The sequence below is a fragment of the Papio anubis genome, chromosome 5, assembly GCF_008728515.1.
Source record: "Papio anubis isolate 15944 chromosome 5, Panubis1.0, whole genome shotgun sequence".
In the NCBI taxonomy this organism is placed as follows: Eukaryota; Metazoa; Chordata; class Mammalia; order Primates; family Cercopithecidae; genus Papio; species Papio anubis.
The window spans coordinates 45,418,007-45,435,492 of record NC_044980.1 but is presented as its reverse complement, the minus strand read 5'-3'; positions in this window follow the sequence as shown (position 1 = coordinate 45,435,492).

The following is a 17,486-nucleotide window of genomic DNA, read 5'->3' as shown; positions in this document are numbered from 1 at the left end:
GACCATCCTGGCGAACACAGTGAAACCCCGTCTCTACTAAGAAACACAAAAAAAATAGCCGGGCGAGATGGCGGGCGCCTGTAGTCCCAGCTACTCGGGAGGCTGAGGCCGGAGAATGGCGTGAACCCGGGAGGCGGAGCTTGCAGTGAGCTGAGATCCGGCCACTGCACTCCAGCCTGGGTTACAGAGCGAGACTCCGTCTCAAAAAAAAAAAAAAAAAAAATTACATTCAAACTAAATTAACTATGATTTGATGTTTCTGCCATTTCCTGCCTCTGCCCTAGCCACCCAAGACATAGCTGCTTCCTAAAACCATAGCTTAAGTCTATGAGACCCATTACTTCATTGTAAATTAGCATTATAATGAAATCAGTGTGAGGGTGAATGCCAACGTAGATGTTTTTCTGCCTGGAAGGACAGCTCAGCTATTTTAGATTGGTGTGTCTAATAGAAATATAATGCAAGCCACATATGTAATTTTAAATTTTCTATTGTTTCATTTAAAAAATAAAAAGTAACAAGTGAAATTAATATTATTCATATTTGTATTTAGTCCAATATATCCAAATACCATGGTTTTAATAGGCAATCAACATAAAATTTTTACTCAGGTATTTTGCATTCTGTTTTTATACAGTATTCCAAATGCAGTGTGTATTTCACTGATGCAGCACACCTCGATTTGGACTAACCATATTCCAAATGCTCAGGAGCCACCTGTGACTGGTGGCTTAAGCTTGGACAGTGCAGCTCTACACCATTCTGCTCCAGATGACTTTGGAAGTAAACCAGGAGTGAGCTCCTCAGTCAGAAGTAGTGTTTCACATTTTCAAAGTTTAAGAGGAAACTTTGAGTTAGTTACTGAAAGACAGAGAGCCCTTGTCAATATTAGGAGATTATGTCCTCTTTCCCCGACACTCATATCCTTTCCAAATTTCCTATTGATTACTTCCCCAGCATGAAAGAGGCAGGAAACAGGAATATCCTTTCATGGATGTGGTTGCCATCTTGACTGGTGTGGTTAGCCTTAAATCCATTAGCATTAATACTCCCCATAAGAAGCTTTGGATAAGTAGCTTTAAAACTCAGGATGATCAACAAAGAAATAGATTTTCTTGGGGGGAGGGTGAAATTGTTAGAAGACAGGAAGGAGGCGGAGGTGCTGAGTCACAGTACATCAAATTGATCCTGAAAAAAACATAGGGACCCAGGGCTAATTGGAGTAATTGCCTGGGTTGGGGGAGCTGTGCCTTCCTCTTGGCCCCAATTTCTTTCTCCCGCCCTCTGCCTCTCTTACACCCATTCAGCATGCCAGCAGCCATCAAGAGTTTGATGGGCCGTGTCTAATCCCGGTGTAGGGAATCTGCCCAAAGTAATACCAAACTAGAGTCTCAGCTTGTCACAGAGGTCCCCTAGGATGAAATTGTTGTAAGTCCCATAAAACAGTGTATCTGAAACTTAAACATACATATAAATAACCTGGAAATCCTGTTTAAACTGGAGATTCTGATTCAGAAAGTTTAGGGGTGGGATTGGGGGAGGAGATTTAATCTCCCAGATGATGCCTGTGCTGTCTATCCTGGGACCACATATTGAGTGACCAGGTCCTATATCAGTGGTTCTTAGATCTCTGTGTACGTTATAATTATCTACAACACCTTTAAAAAATAATCAGTGCCCCATCCCAGATCAATTAAACCAAAATAAGAATGGGGGCGTGTGTTCAGGGGGTGGTGAGGGAGTGAAACAAGTATAATACTTTGCTAAAGCTCTCATAGGGTGGAAAAGTGCAACTACGTTTGAGACCCACTGATCTGTTCTAATAGCTAGTAAAATCAAATGGCCTTCCTTTACCTGTCCCATTCCACAAACTGCCAAGTCTTCAGAGTAAGCTGCTGAAGTCCTCTTCTGACTCTCTGGTGTTCTGTCAGGTCAACATCCAGCTTCTTACTCCATATTACATCATTCCTATCCCTCTACCTGTTTTTCAGTTTAGTTCAATCGCATACGTATCGCTTAATTGCCTGATGAAATCAGGAAGGAGTCAGGAGAACCAAATTTCTCCTACGTTCGAGGAAATGTAGATCTTATTGAAAGAATCTGGGAAATTATTGTAAAGGGCTGCAACTTACCATGCTCAATTCCCACACAAAATAGTGTTGTTGATTTCCAGAAAGTAGAGGTCTTGATTAGGTTTACCAGGAAAAGCTTTTTAAAATCGGTGAAATCCAAGGTCAGAAAGTAGCATTGAGAACATTTAAAGTCTATTCTTTTAGCAGTTTTGAAATATACAGTACATTACTATTAACTATAGTCACCATGCTGTGCAATAGATCTCTAAAACTTATTTCTTCTTGTCTAATTGAAATTTTATACTCTTTGACCATCCCCCATTACCACCTTTTACTACCTTCTTCTCCCAGCGTCTAGTAACTGCCATTCTACTCTCTGCTTCCTTGAGTTTGACTTTTTAGGTCTCACATATAAGTGACATCATGAAGCATTTGTCTTTCTGTGCCTAACTTATTTCACTTAGCATAAGGTCATCCAGGTTCATCCATGTTGTTGCAAATGACAGAATTTGCATCTTTGTTACAGCTAAATAGTATTGTTTTGTATATATATGCCACATACATTAATTAGCTCATTTAATCATGCCACATGTAAACTTACAGCAAAACATTACATTGTACCCTATAAATATACATAATTATTATTTTGTTAGTTAAAAAAATTTTGACCAGGCACGGTGACCCACGTCTGTAATCCCAGCACTTTGAGAGGCCGAGGCAGGTGGATCACCTGAGGTCAGGAGTTTGAGAGCAGCCTGGCCAACATGATGAAACCCCGTCTCTTTGAAAAATACAAAATTAGCCAGGCATTGTGGCAGGTGCCTGTAGTCCCAGCTACCCGGGAGGCAGGAGAATCACTGGAACCCAGGAAGTGGAGGTTGCAGTAAGCCGAGATTGGGCCACTGCACTCAAGCCTGGGTGACAAAGCAAGACTCCATCTCAAATTAATTAATTAATTAAGAAAAAATGTGATTGAGCCCCAGTAGTGAGTACCGTAACTGAATTGACCTCAGGAGAACTGAACAAGTGAAGAAGGGTTTTAATATCAGGTCTGGGAGACTGAAGTTTGCAGGGAGCTCCAAATGCAGTTGCTAGGAGGGAAAAGGAGATGGGATTACAAAGAGAAATGTAGAAGAGACTTAGAAAATAAAGCTATAGTTCCGTATACTCTAGAAGGCTTCAGATGGGAAGTATGATTGTCAAAAACAAATGCATAATCATGAATTGAAAAAGACTGGACTAAGTAACATGAAGCTGGGTTTGGGAGGCATGAAAGGACATAGAAAAAAATAGGTAGGTTTTGGATAGAATGAGAAAATATATATGTTACTCTGAGTATTAGATCTAAATTCTAATCTGTAATTAAAATTGTATATGCAAAGCTCAGGAAGGAATTAACCTGGTTGGAGCCAGAAAAGACTAATCTCAAACAAGGAAAGTCAAACTTAAGAGATCTTTGAACACTAGACACAGGTGAATTTGGAGCTAATTGTGAGTGTTACATTACTACAACTTCTGAACATGAACATATTTTAGATATGTTAGTTGTATGACACTTTTAAGAATAGCGGTGGCTGGATCGCCTGGAAGAAGATGGTCAGTTTAAAAAAATAAATTTAAAATATTGAAGCCAAGTTAAGGTAGAAATGACAGTGGAATGTCAGGTCAATGGCAGATTGAAAAGATGCCATCATCTTTTCAATAGAGTGGGAAATGTCAATAAAATTTACTGGGAATACTTCTCTGACTTAAAAAACTAGTAACACCAATCATAGGAAGGACACACTGAGAAGGAGATTCACTTAAAGTGAAAACATAATGAGTTCTGATTTGAACATACCAAGTATAAAGTGACCTCCAAGAGAAAATACCCTGAAGACTTTTGACTTAAGTGGGAATGCATGGAAGATATCTGGGTGAAGGTAAAGGATGCTCTGACTCAGGTAACTGCAAGCAAACAATGTGAACTATTTTAAAACATGGACAATAGAGACAATTCCAAAACATGAGGCAGAATCTTTGAATCCTGTGTCCTTTTCCTCTACTAAGATATAAATAAACCCAGTCAGTTGCTTACTGATTCATCTACCTTTTCAAAATCCAAAAGCAAAACAATCCTATAATTTTCAGTTGGCCCCTCCTAGATAGATACCAATGGTGAAATACCTCATCAGTTTGGTCTAACATTGTTCACCCTAAGGGAGACTGTTCAGCTAAGCCAGGAGTGTCCAGTGGCCTCAATTTTTACCTGGGTGAAATCAGCCTTGTAATTCCCATTTATCAGCCTGTGGTTCTATACTCTTCAACCTTAAACCAAATGTCCATTATCCAGCAGGACATTTTGCTTGCTGAATAAATGTAGCCATATCAGCCTTTTTCAATGCCAGAACTGGTACGATTATTTATATATTCATACATTCTTTTTTTTTTTTTTTTTGGAGACGGAGTCTCACTCTGTCGCCCAGGCTGGAGTGCAGTGGCCGGATCTCAGCTCACTGCAAGCTCCGCCTCCCAGGTTCACGCCATTCTCCTGCCTCAGCTTCCGGAGTAGCTGGGACTACAGGCGCCCGCCACCTTGCCCGGCTAGTTTTGTGTATTTTTTAGTAGAGACGGGGTTTCACCGTGTTAGCCAGGAGGGTCTTGATCTCCTGACCTCGTGATCCACCCGTCTGGGCCTCCCAAAGTGCTGGGATTACAGGCTTGAGCCACCGCGCCCGGCCAATTCATACATTCTTTTACGTGACGTAGATAGAGAGAGAAAGAAAGAAGGAGAGAGGGAGAGGAAGGATTTCAATGTTTGGGGCTGACATTTGTCATTTTCCTTTCTTCTTTTCTTTCCTAAGTGGGTGGAAGGATTTATAAGCAGGAAACATCTTCTTCAGTACAGAAAAGTGAGATTTGGTGGTTGACAACATATAATGAAACCATTTCTCCTCCTCATATCTCTAGCTGAGTTATCTCCCCCTATTTTTTTTGGTGTCCATTATAGCACTTATCCATTAATATTTACCAGTAATAATTTGGATCAAAACCAAGAATTGCTTGCTGGAGAAGGGAAGTAAGATCTTTCTTTCCAGACAATTCAGTAGTTTGGTTCCATTAATACACCTATATAGTAATAGTAATATACAGTGTTTAATAGGGCCAGGTAGTGGTTAAAACTTCAAATAATCTTAATTTTCAATAATTATTAGTCCTCACTATATTTGAAACCAGGTCTATCAGCACTCTGTGTTAGTAGGAAATCAATGCATCTTGAATATCTCTATTTTTATGCTCGAAAAAATATCTACATGTTAGAATTTTTTATTCTTCAAAGAAGATAAACATAATTCTTAAGTATAAATATTGAAAAATATGAAAAATTAATGCAAGTAAAACATCTTTAAGTGTATGATAGCAGCTGATACTGAATTTTTGTCAGTGACATAAAATTGCAGAAATTACACAAAGCAGTGTGGGAAAAGCACACTGTTAATCAAATATGTCAATGTATCTCCAGGGCTGATAGCTAACAAGTAAGTACTGACCTAAATTTTACTGGAGAACATTTTAAAAGCATTAAGCATATGCTGTTTACTTAGTTGATGCAATAAATATAAACATGCTTTGAGTTCACAGTAAATTCAAAGTACAGACCTTAAATAATTCTAACATTTTAAAGCAAATTGATTAATCACTAAAATACATTAGAAGAAATCGTTTCAGCAAATTTTTTTGTGAAAAAGGTCTTTTAGTCAAATTCAGTTCCTCCATTTCTATCCACTGCATGTGTAATTCATGAACCTTTAAACAGTATGAGATTATAGATAGCTAAACTGACATTTGTACTTTCACTTAGCAGCCTGAATAATCGGCACACTCTAAGCTTTTTAAATGTTAAAGCAATCATTGCTTCGAATTCATCTTGTGATGTCATTGCCACTAACAACTAACATAATAAATTTGAGGCATATGAAAGCTTGAAAAGAATATTAGATATATGTCTCATTTTAAATACATAACAATTAAATGAGGTACAACCAAAAGTATGTTCTGATCCATCTATTAATGAAATGCTCTTTAAAAGTGTGATGTATCATTGCTATTTTTGTACTTCTGAGCTTGCAAAGATTCTCATTTAAATGTGTTGTGCTATTTGTTCTGAGTCAGAAACAGCAGTATTACTATACATAGAATAAGAAAATTAATGAATGTGTATACAAATGATAGCTACATTTGCAACCCATAGAAGGGATACCAAGGGCATACACAATATTTATACAGATCAAATAAAAGTGATGTGTCTGTATGTGTATATGTACGTGTGTGTAATTTACCAACTGAATATTTTCATGACTGGGACTCCTTTTACCAGTTAAATGGGCTACCCATGTAGTCAGTCAGGGTTCTTTGAGCAAATCCATTTATCTCTGCTAAGAAAATGGGCAATAGCCAGGAAAATGGGAAAAGGGAAATATAATAGACCCATTCCTATTGTCCTTGGAGATATTTGATAGAACAGCTATGGTTTACTTACTTCTTTCCCACTCACAGGAGCCTGAAACCAGGTGTGTTTGTATAGTATTTTCTCTCCTGCTCCAGGCTCCTATTTACAAGTAGGTAGATTACCAGACTTGTCCTATCTATGTTTTTGTATGTATCATAGTAACTGGAGTATTGTGGGGGTCAGGAATAACATTTTTAAAGAGAAGTTTAAAGATGCTCTTTCATGATGAGAGGATCAATCTCTGGCATGTTCTGGTATCCTATATTCCAAATGTTTTAAACAAATTAGGCGAATTGGTAGAAGTATATAAACAATTGAGCCAAAATAGCCATACAGGATTGTAAAGTTTCCTCTCAGAAACAAACAACTTTACAGAGCTAAACATGGACACAGACACCTTTATTGTCAAAAATCTTCCTCCAGTAGTGACATTTCAAATCTTATACCAACTCTAAATTGGAAAGCTGTTCTCCTATAATCTAGAAATCCCATCCATCGTCCCATTCCCAATCATACACTTTGACTTTCCAACCCTTTCACATAACATTTAAAAGATGTAAAATTTGAACTTTGTTTTTAAATGGCATGAAAAAATAAACTTCCATCAAGCTGAAACTCATCCTGAAGTCCTAGCTACTTGGAGATCAAACTTGATTTAATTAGAAAATCTCTTTAACATCAGATAAATGTCTTGGTTCTGATTCCTGTCCAATATTCTTCATAATCATTGCATCTGGAGAGATGTCCCAATCTTCTTATCTCTTATCTCCCATCACTGCCTTCCACAGACCTCCATACGTACACTTATACATGCCCCAGCTAACTGATTTAAGCCCCATCAGTTTTGATCTTGCTATTCACAGATCTGTATCATTCCATCTTGAATTATTATATTATATTGTTATATATTAAATTAGATAAATATATGTGAGCACTTTGGGAGGCCAAGATGGGAGATCACATGCATCACACTAGGTGTTTTAGGACATTAAAATTAAGAGTACACTCATTTCACTGAGGGGGAAAATGAAGTAGCTTATGGTTAAAATGACCTACCAACTAAGGCATATGACTGTGTATATATGTATACATATATATATTCTATGGAAATATATTTTAAGGATATGTAGTTCACTGTTTTATATAGAAAGAAAATATTTCATCTTCCCGTTCACTTACAAGAGTTAACATTTATTAAACACCACCTATGTGCCAGACTCTGTGCTGTCAAATCTCTATATTTGTCTCATTTACTGCTGAAAACAACTTCATAAAATGTCATCCAATTCAGATAATGAAGTTCTGGCACAGAGAGTTACATAATTGCCCGGGTTCACACAGCTGGATTAGGTGGCAGGATTCACAGATGTGTCTGGGATCAAAGCACATTCCTCTCGCCTCCAGAGGAATGGTGAAGCATGATTTTTTTATCTCATCACATTTTTGGAAGATATCTCTCACTACCTCTGTGGCAGTGAGCAAGTTCTTTAATCTCTCTGAACCTCAGTTTCCTAACATATAACATGAGAGATAGCAATATGTAAGCTTTATTATAGTTATTTAAACAATCTGAATAAATCAGTTTCCATTCTCTTGCTACAATACATCTGAAATCAATTATCATAGATCAGAATGTTTATTATGTCATTGTTTTTCACAAAATCTTCCCATTCTCCCTTATTTGGTTGATGCTTAAGCTGGTAGGATAATTTCAGGAACTTCTGCAAGTATGAATTGTAGTCAGATTAGTCAGCATGGTGATATAATCGGGGGAAGCAAAAGCATGTTAACTAAGAAAACACCCAAGCAAGGAAATATAAAGACAGACTGATTAGACTCAATTGTTGCATTTAGAATTATTCTATGAGGTGTTCTCAGCACAAGCATAGACAAGTTTCTCCTTTATGTATTTTCAATCTTATGCAAGTATGAATATACACATCGAAGTTTGTTACTTGTTTGTATCACCACTCATTCCACAGAGAATTTAAGGAAAATTACAACAAAACCATCTATAAAAACATTATGATAAAAGTGGAAATATCAAAGAAGTATTAAAGCTTATGTAAGCTTAGGCAAAAATTCAAAGATCATCCATGTAAAATCAGAAGGCAAGAAATTAGAGTATACGAACTAATGTAAACACAATAATAAAATTGCTAGTTTGGCCCTGTTCATTGTAGCTACTAAAGAGAGGTCAAGTATGTAATGCACATTGTTTGTTAAAAAGAGGAAGGGCGTTGCTTCTCGGTCTTTTGGCTAAGATCAAGTGAAGAGGAAGGGGAGGGGAGGGTGGAAACATTACCAATTTGTTAGAAAAATAGAAATATGTCCTGGCACTAAATGTTAAAAAAAGATTAACATGAAAGTTGATAAATGCAGTATTGACTGATATACTGGACAATGTCTTTGGTAAGACTTCTATAGCTGCTTGGGTGAATGGCTGAACTTGTGTGGCTTTTGGACTTTAGCACATTAGTATCTTTATTTATATGTGAACACATGTTCATGAACTTATGGGTGTCATGCATGAGTTTATATATAATATAAAAACTATCGGGACGTTCAGTATCATAGTCTTTATACAGTGAACCAAAGCTCTGTGTTTGATTCATATTTTGTCACTATTAACAGTTGAAACCATTTAACTGCATTGAAAAGGATCATTATTTGACAATCTAAACTAAAGTATCTCCAAAATATAGTCATGAGGATTGGTTGAATGATTTTGCACAGAAAGATATCAGAATTGTAAAAGCCCTACTAAACAAGAATGAAAGTTAAAAGATGATTAAAACTGGCAACACTTCAAACTAGAACCAAAATTACTTACTGGTGGTCCTCTTTCGCTAGACAGGTTCCAGATAGTTATCCCTGGTCTTCCCCAGCAGTAACACAAAGGTCAAATGCAAATTCTAGTTAAAGTGCAAATAGACCTCATTATATATTTGAATTGATTGTTTATAGTAGACTAACTCAAAGTTGAACTTTGATTCTACTTTATTTGTTCAAACAACAAATATGTATTGTGTATGTACTATGTTCCAGGATGCATGTATAATAATAAATGAGATATAATACCTTCTATCAAGTCATATGAGAGAAGACAGACAAGTAAACAGAAGATTACAATAGAGTGTAACTGTGCTTGGTATGAATAAGAGAGAATATAGGAGGACTCCTGACCCAGCCTCAGATGACACAAGAGGTTTCTGACCACTTCATTGGAATCCCTATGAATAAATATGAGTTCCCCAGATGAAAATGCAGACAAAAATTGTTCTAGACAGATAAAACAATATAGGCAAAGATACAAATAGCACTTTGAGCACTTCAAATGGATTAAAGCAGCAAATGATGGAAGGAGAGTATTAAGAGACAAGAAAGTTTAGCAGGGCATGGTGGCACACACCTATAGTCCTAGCTAATTGGGAGGCTGAGGCAGGAGTATTGCTTAAGCCCATGAGTTAGAGGCTGAAGTCAGCTATGATTATGCTGCTGCACTCTAGCCTGGGTGACAGAGTGAGACCCTGTCTCTAAAAAATGAAGTAAAATACATGAAATTTAAAAAGAAACAAGAAAGAAGAAGCCAGATCATAAAGGGATTCATATGTTATGCCAAGAAACTTGAATTTTTATCCTGGGTTATGTTGTTAAAGCTAATGAAAGATTTTTTTTTAGAGAGAATTAAAACAAAATTCTCATTTTAAGTCAAATCACTATGGTTTCTTAATGAACAACTGATTATAAGGGATTGAGACAGACATTAACAGTTTACTACCTAAAATCTTTTCTCCCTCTGCTCCACTTTTTTCTATTAACGTAAATAAACTAAGCTATAATACTTACCTTCCAAAACTCTTGCAGCTAGAAATGGTCATGTGACACAATTTTAACTGTTCAGATACAGACAGGAATTCCTTGGAAAGGGCTTACCTTTCTAAATAAAAAAGCAAGGCTTCACAAGTAGAGTTCTTTTGCCTTTCCTCTTTCTTCTTTCCTCTTTTCTTCCTTTCTCCTGAACTGAAGACTGGATTCTCAGGACACCAGAGTCATTTTGTGTTTATAAGAATAAGAACACAAAGATTGTGAGGAATAAAGAGGAAAGGTGGGGACATAACATTTTGTATGATATCAATATTTTAGGAATTAACGGAGGAAGACCAACCTGTTATGCAAATGGAGAAGGAGTTATCCTAGAGGAAGGAGAAGGCAGTGAACGTCTGGTGGTACTGAGGCCAAGGGGAGAAAGCATTCAAGGGAGGGGTGGCAAACTGAGTGCAAAGCAGCAGACACCAAGAAAGGTGATGTTCAGGCATCCTCAGGATACAAAGAAAAAGTGGCTTATTTTCTCATCAGTTATCCAAACTTCTCCACAAGTTCTTACCCTACTGAGAAATGGAGAAACTTAGGCTCTCCAATTAATGACAACACAAGCTCTTCTAGTTTAAAGTTTCTTAACACATTTGACAAAAGTCCCTTTCAGATAAATTCTTCAGTCTTTCAAATTAATTTCCTCCCCAACTTTATCATTCCCTAGGATGTGGGAGTGTACACAAACTTACTGAGTCCTCTTAGTGGAGGGGAAGAAATGACTTAGACCTTTACTCATATACTCTTGTCTCTGCAGTGGGGACTTACTTTATTCTGCACTAGCACTGTTCACTGCCAAGCTATGTCTGCTTGCATATGGACCTTTGGCCAAATATAAACATTCACCACTGCTCAGAACCATCCATGAAAACTGATTCTAGTCACCAAGGAATGTGCCCTCGGTTGCCTGTTCTTGACCTTAGTGATCACATGGTCTAGCATTCCAGCTGTGCCTGCAGCTCACCAAGGTGGGTTTGGAATTTAGGCATTGGCTGCAATGCATTTGTGGCCACAGCCTCTGCAGAGCCACATTTGTCATGATGTCATGAATCTCCTCCAAGCGTTTTGTCTGGAGAAGCACTCAACTCATCTATTTCCCTTCTTTGTAATGTTCTAAGGATCTTTCATTACTCCTTGGTGGTTTCTGCTATACCCCTCAGCCCTTGATGCCCCTTGTCCCCACCCTTCAGCACCAGATGTTCCCCATTCCTGCCATGCCAGAGGGAATGGAACAAACATTCTGGAACCTGACAACCTTACTCTACCTCCATCTCTTGTCTTTGGTATTTTCTACTTTCTTTTCCTCCTGGAAAAGAGCGTTCCCTTCCTCAGTAGTTATCAAACTTTAGCATACATTGGATAACCTGAATAAATTATTAAAACCCAGATTGCTAGACTAGGGTACATTCTGAGTCTCTGCATTTCTAATAAGCTTCTAGGTGATGATGTTGCTGGTCCCAAAGCCTCACTTAGTGAATTACTGTTTTATAGCCTATTGGTGGTGAAGGCAGAAGAAGAAGGGGTTGAATTAAGCCTCAAAGCATCTGTCTAAAATTTGGAAGGTTCTCTCTAAACAGTAACATATTATTCACTACAGTATTTTTCTGAGTCCTTCAATTCTGCTTCTTGATTTGAAAGCTAAGGGATAACTAGAAATCAGAGATTTACATGTATATGTAAATGGATGCTGAGGATTCAGAATCCAGTGCAGTGAGCTGACTCCATTGAGCTGACAAGTGAATGGGAGGTGAGGATAAACAATGTTTGCAAAATCTTGACTGTGACTGGGAGGATGGAGGAGTGGGCCTTTTCTTCTTCTTTTTCTTTCTTTCTTGTATTTATTTATTTATTTATTTATTTATTTATTTATTTATTGGAGGGAGGGAGAAATAGAGGAGACTTGAGCATGTTAAAATGTGGATGCCAACGACAAGTGGAAAGACTTAAGGACACAGAGGAGAGTTTAAAATGAATGATCTAAAGTTCCTAATGAAAGGAAAGGAAATGGAAACCAAAGTACAAGAGGGTAACTGTACTGGGAAGAGAGAGACATCCATGATGACAGAAAGGACAAGTGGGTTTGCATCGGGAGTGAAGAGTGTTAACAAGTTGAGTGCAGGAGGCGCACAGAGTGGAGTAGGGAGCTTTGACATCTGGAGAATGTTTGCAGTAGCCATTCTGAAGAATATAAGAGTGAACAGCTATGCAGGAAGCATGGTGCTGGCATCTTTTCCTGGTGAAGCCTTAGGAAACTTACAATCATGGTGAAAGTCAAATGGGGAGCTACCATGATATGTGGTGAGAAGGAGCAAGAGAGAACTGGGGAGAGGTGCCATACTCTTTTAGACAACCAGACCTCGCATGAACTCAGAGAAGGAACTCACTTATCACCAAAGGGATGTTACTAAGCCATTTATGTGGGATGTGCTCCCATGATCCAATACTTCCCATTAGGCCCCAGCTCCAACATTGGGGATCACATTTCAACATGAGATCTGGAGGGAACACACATCCAATCTATATCAACAGACTACAGAAGGACAGAAGGGTTCTTAAAGTTCCAATTGCCATTAATCAATACTTTAATGTTTTTTGTGCCTAGCCAAACTTTATTTAATGTCATATCTATCCTAGACATTCCCTTGTTCCGATAATAGCCCTCCTACCTTTGTCCCTGTAGCCTAGTGCAATGTGATTTCCTGTTCTTGCTCATCTATGAGTGTATTTGCAATTTCAGGTGGGTTTTTCAGTTCTTGCTAACCAATTCTCACATGAAATTCCCTTGTTTTAAATACAGATATTGGTTTCTATTTTCTGTCTGGACCCTGACTTACACAGCACCAAGCCCTTTGGTCGTGAGATCTACCAGTGGAGGTGGACAATTGAAATAGTCCCTAAGGTATTGCCACAAAGGAGTGATGGTGAGGCAAAGTGACAAGGGAAGTGATTAATGGCAAGACACTGATTACAGCAACATATCTTGCATTTTCATTCTAATTCAGTAATACAATACTAACGCTGTGTAGAATAACAATAAAGTTGCTGGCACCACAAAGCCACACAAAATAAATCCTACTTCATGTCTCAGTGATTTAAAATTCAGATGTAAGTGGTTTTTCAAACATGTGTAGAAGTAGTAGTTGCTTCAGACAGTAGATACAGGGCTTATAGAATTATTTTTTACATTGATCAGACTCTGAAACTTATGACACAAAAGGGTTTTCTCAGAACTACACACACCAATATTCTTGCATTCATAAGTGAAAAGAAAAAAAGCTCATTTTTTTTTCTCTTATACTTTCAGTAAAACTGCAAGATTAGGTGATTTATTTTTATTCAACTTAACAACTCTAAAGCAGAAATTAGACAAACTACTTTTGTTTTTATAAAGTATTAGGAATGTCTGGGACAATGACAACTCTAAACCTCATCATCATTTCTCTTGGCTTCTATTTTTTGTGTGATCCTATTTGCGTGTGTGTGTGTACGTGTGTGCGTGTGCATTTATGTGTGATAGTCCAGCTTTTTGGGCCAGGATGTTGAGTAATAAGTGAGGTGAGGTAGTATGTGTGAGATGATGAGACCAACATAATCCAGTTCGTTGTAAAATATGTAATCAATTCAAACTGAAAACATATACATATGAATGCATGTACATGAATTATCCCATACATTTTGTGGGAGAAAGAAAAACTCAAAAGGAGCCAAGAAAAATTCTTCACATGATTGTTTCCAAGAATAACAGTTTTAGAAAAATAACAATGTCACTAGGTATTTAATACAGTTTTTAAACTTGTAATCTAATGAACAAAAATAGAGGTGATTTTTCTACTTTAGCTGTGCTAAAGAATAAGTATTTGTATCAATGTTTTCTGTATTTTTCAGAGACTAATGTAGTTTTAAGGTGCCAAATCTAATCCTCTCACAAAACTATCTTCCAGGGAAAGGGTCAAACAATTAAATAGAGTCCTATGTCTAACTCCATTAGTTGCCTTTAAGGGTTCCATGTACTATTTTAAGTTCAACTGGCTAAAATAATGTATTTAATATAAAGTGTATCTCAAAAAAAGTATGTTTTTTAAAAAAGCTTTCAACACAAAGGATGAATAATTGACATGATGATACACCATTTATACTGATGTGATTATTATCATTGCATGCCTGCATCAAAATATCTCATGGAATCCATAAATATACACACCTACCATGTACTCACAAAAATAAAAAATTTTTAAAAAATTAAAAAGCTTTCAAGACAATGAACACATTAAACAGACTCTGTGCCTTTCAAACCAGAGACATTTTGAGAGTTGAAGAGTCACTTGCATTTTGTTTTGTATTTATTTTCTATCATAATCCATTTCTGTCCCTTTATCCTATGATATTTATTTCTCCCACAAAAGCATGTAGGAAGTGCACAGTGGTAAAATGGGTTCTTTTATTGTTTAACCTCTTTTCTTTCTAATTCAACAGATAATTCATCTGTAGTAAAAGTTTACCCTGAGGTTTAAATCCATGGAAGTTACTTGCATTTAGAGACACAACAGGTGCACAACAAAGGCAACTATATCCACTCAATGTAAACTGTATTCCTAAATGCCCTTTTCTCAGAAAGCAAAACAAAACAATGGTTCATTTCTGGTTAATTGTCGTGACAGAAGTTTAACAAAGTGACGGTCTGTCCATGATTGATTATTTAGAAGTCTAAATTTAGAAGCTAAGAACTGCAATCTGGTGGAAATCATTAATAATTGCATGTGTATTTGCAATTCATAAATATTTTTTAGTTTCTGAAGTCTTTCACATTGCACTGGGGAACCAGGTGTAGGCTATGTTTTTAGCTGTTTGTCTACAGATAAAGTTCGGAAATGCTATTTAAATAAGAGTTATGTGTGTTCCAGCTTGACTGCCCCTCAGATCCAACCAGACTGTCTGTAGGTAGAGTTAGGCAACTCCAGCCATCACACTGCTCCCCCATCTCCCTTTTTTATGTTTTTAGTGAAAAGATTCCTATCTTTAAGTATTTGGGACTCGAATAAATGTCCAATCACCTCCTTGGTTTTACTGAAGCCAGGAGCTCATGGGAAAGGACTAAGGTGTGTCTATCATTGAAATCTAGACACACACAAATATGACTGAATGTGTTTCAGAGAGGAAAACTAAGCCTCTGAGGGGGAACCCCTGTGAGTAGGGGCAGATGGGAGCTACACTCAGCAGCTGGGCCTGGTTGCTTGTAGAAAGGCTTTCAGGCAGTCCCTGACCACCCCCTACTCTACCTGTTTGGAGAGCCCGTCACTCTGAGGAAGTCAATGGTTATGCCAAAAAGAGCCAGAATTCATCCCTAGAGGTCAGTGACGTGCTAGTCTTCATCACCCCCTTTCTTCTGCCTCTCACATCCAAAACAGAAAAAGATTTGTGCATGAAGGGGTAGACAGTTTCCTAGTGGCCAGAAACAGAAGGACAAGCTACAGAGACCCAGTGGCACATTGTGAGAGCGGTAGGAAGGGAGAGAAAGTACAGAGGCCACGTCCTGAGATCACATCCTGCGTGGTCTGCGCATGATTCCGAACAAGCAACTGACTGCACAGGGGCCCACAGGCAGTGGAAAAGGCAGGTGCCTGAAAGAAATTAACAATTGGTGCACATGGCCCAAGATCAGCAACACAAAGGTGGGCATGGAATGAAGGAATGTGGCATTTCAGAAAGGTGCCCTAACACTCTGAGAGGGAAAGCCACTGTGCTAATCACCCAACCACAGGGTTACACATACACAACCTTCACAACTGAGGGCATCTCAGAAACATTTGGAGAGAGAACCGCCTAGAAGATGTTGGATTTTCTTCCACTGATTAGATAGCGTTTCTGAGCAGAGCGATCAGTGTATTACTGAAAATGCCATATACATTGTTCCTGTTGGTTCCTGAAGTTTGAAGGATGACCAATATGTATCTAGATAAAAACGATTGCATGCTAGTGTATCAAACAACCCATCTCAAGAATCAGTTAATTGTTCTTTCTTGCTGTGGCCATGAGCTAAAATTAAATACAAATACGGTACTAATTTTATCACTTATTAGTTTTCTATTTCTGTGTAAGAAGATCCCACAAACTTAGCAGCTTACAGCAACATCCATTTATTAGCTCATAGTTTTGTAGGACAGAGTGACTGAGTTCTCTGCTCAGGGTACCGCAGGGCTGAAGATAAGGCCTCCATCAGCCAGGCTGTTCTCATCTGATGGCTTCAGCAAAACACACACTTCCATGCTCATTTTTGTGGTTGATAGAATTAAGTTCCTTGCAATTGTAGGACGGAGATCCCTGTTTCTTTGATGACTGCCAACCAGGGGCTGTTCTGGGCACCTAGATGCAGTCCTTGCTATGTGGCCACCCCCATCGTCAAGCCAGAAATGCTTTGGTTTCATGCTTCAAATCTCTGACGTCTCTAGTCTTTGAACTCTAAATCCAGATTTAAAGAGATCATGTGATTAGGTCACGCCCACCTGGGTAATCCTCTTATCTTAAGGTAAACTTATTTGGGACCTAGATTATATCTGCAAATCCCCTCATCGTACTACATAGATTGGTGTTGGAATAACTGAGAAAAGGTGTGTGTTCATGTGTATGCACCAGGGGCCAGGAATCTCGGGGACTGTAGTAGCATTCTGCCTATGGCATATTGATTAATCTTTCACCTCATTTCACCTCATTTCATAAAATGCAACTCTTTTACCAAAACTCCCATATAATCAAGTTCATAACTAACTCATAGCTAGGACAGAGAAGTGGTCTTGAAAACTAAAATTAGACCAAAACTAATTTTTCCTGTAGTTCACTCATTTACTTATTGAATTATATTTATATAATATAAATCACATCTATTCTATCTAATGAGAAGAGAATACTGGTGTTTTTGCCTCAAAATATCTTTTCCACATTCGTCTTGTCCTAGAATTGAAAGAAATATCAATGATTCAGATGTCTTCAAATGAACATAGTATCAGATTATACTCTTAATTACATGGATCGCTAGGAAAGAAAAAATTTGGAACAGA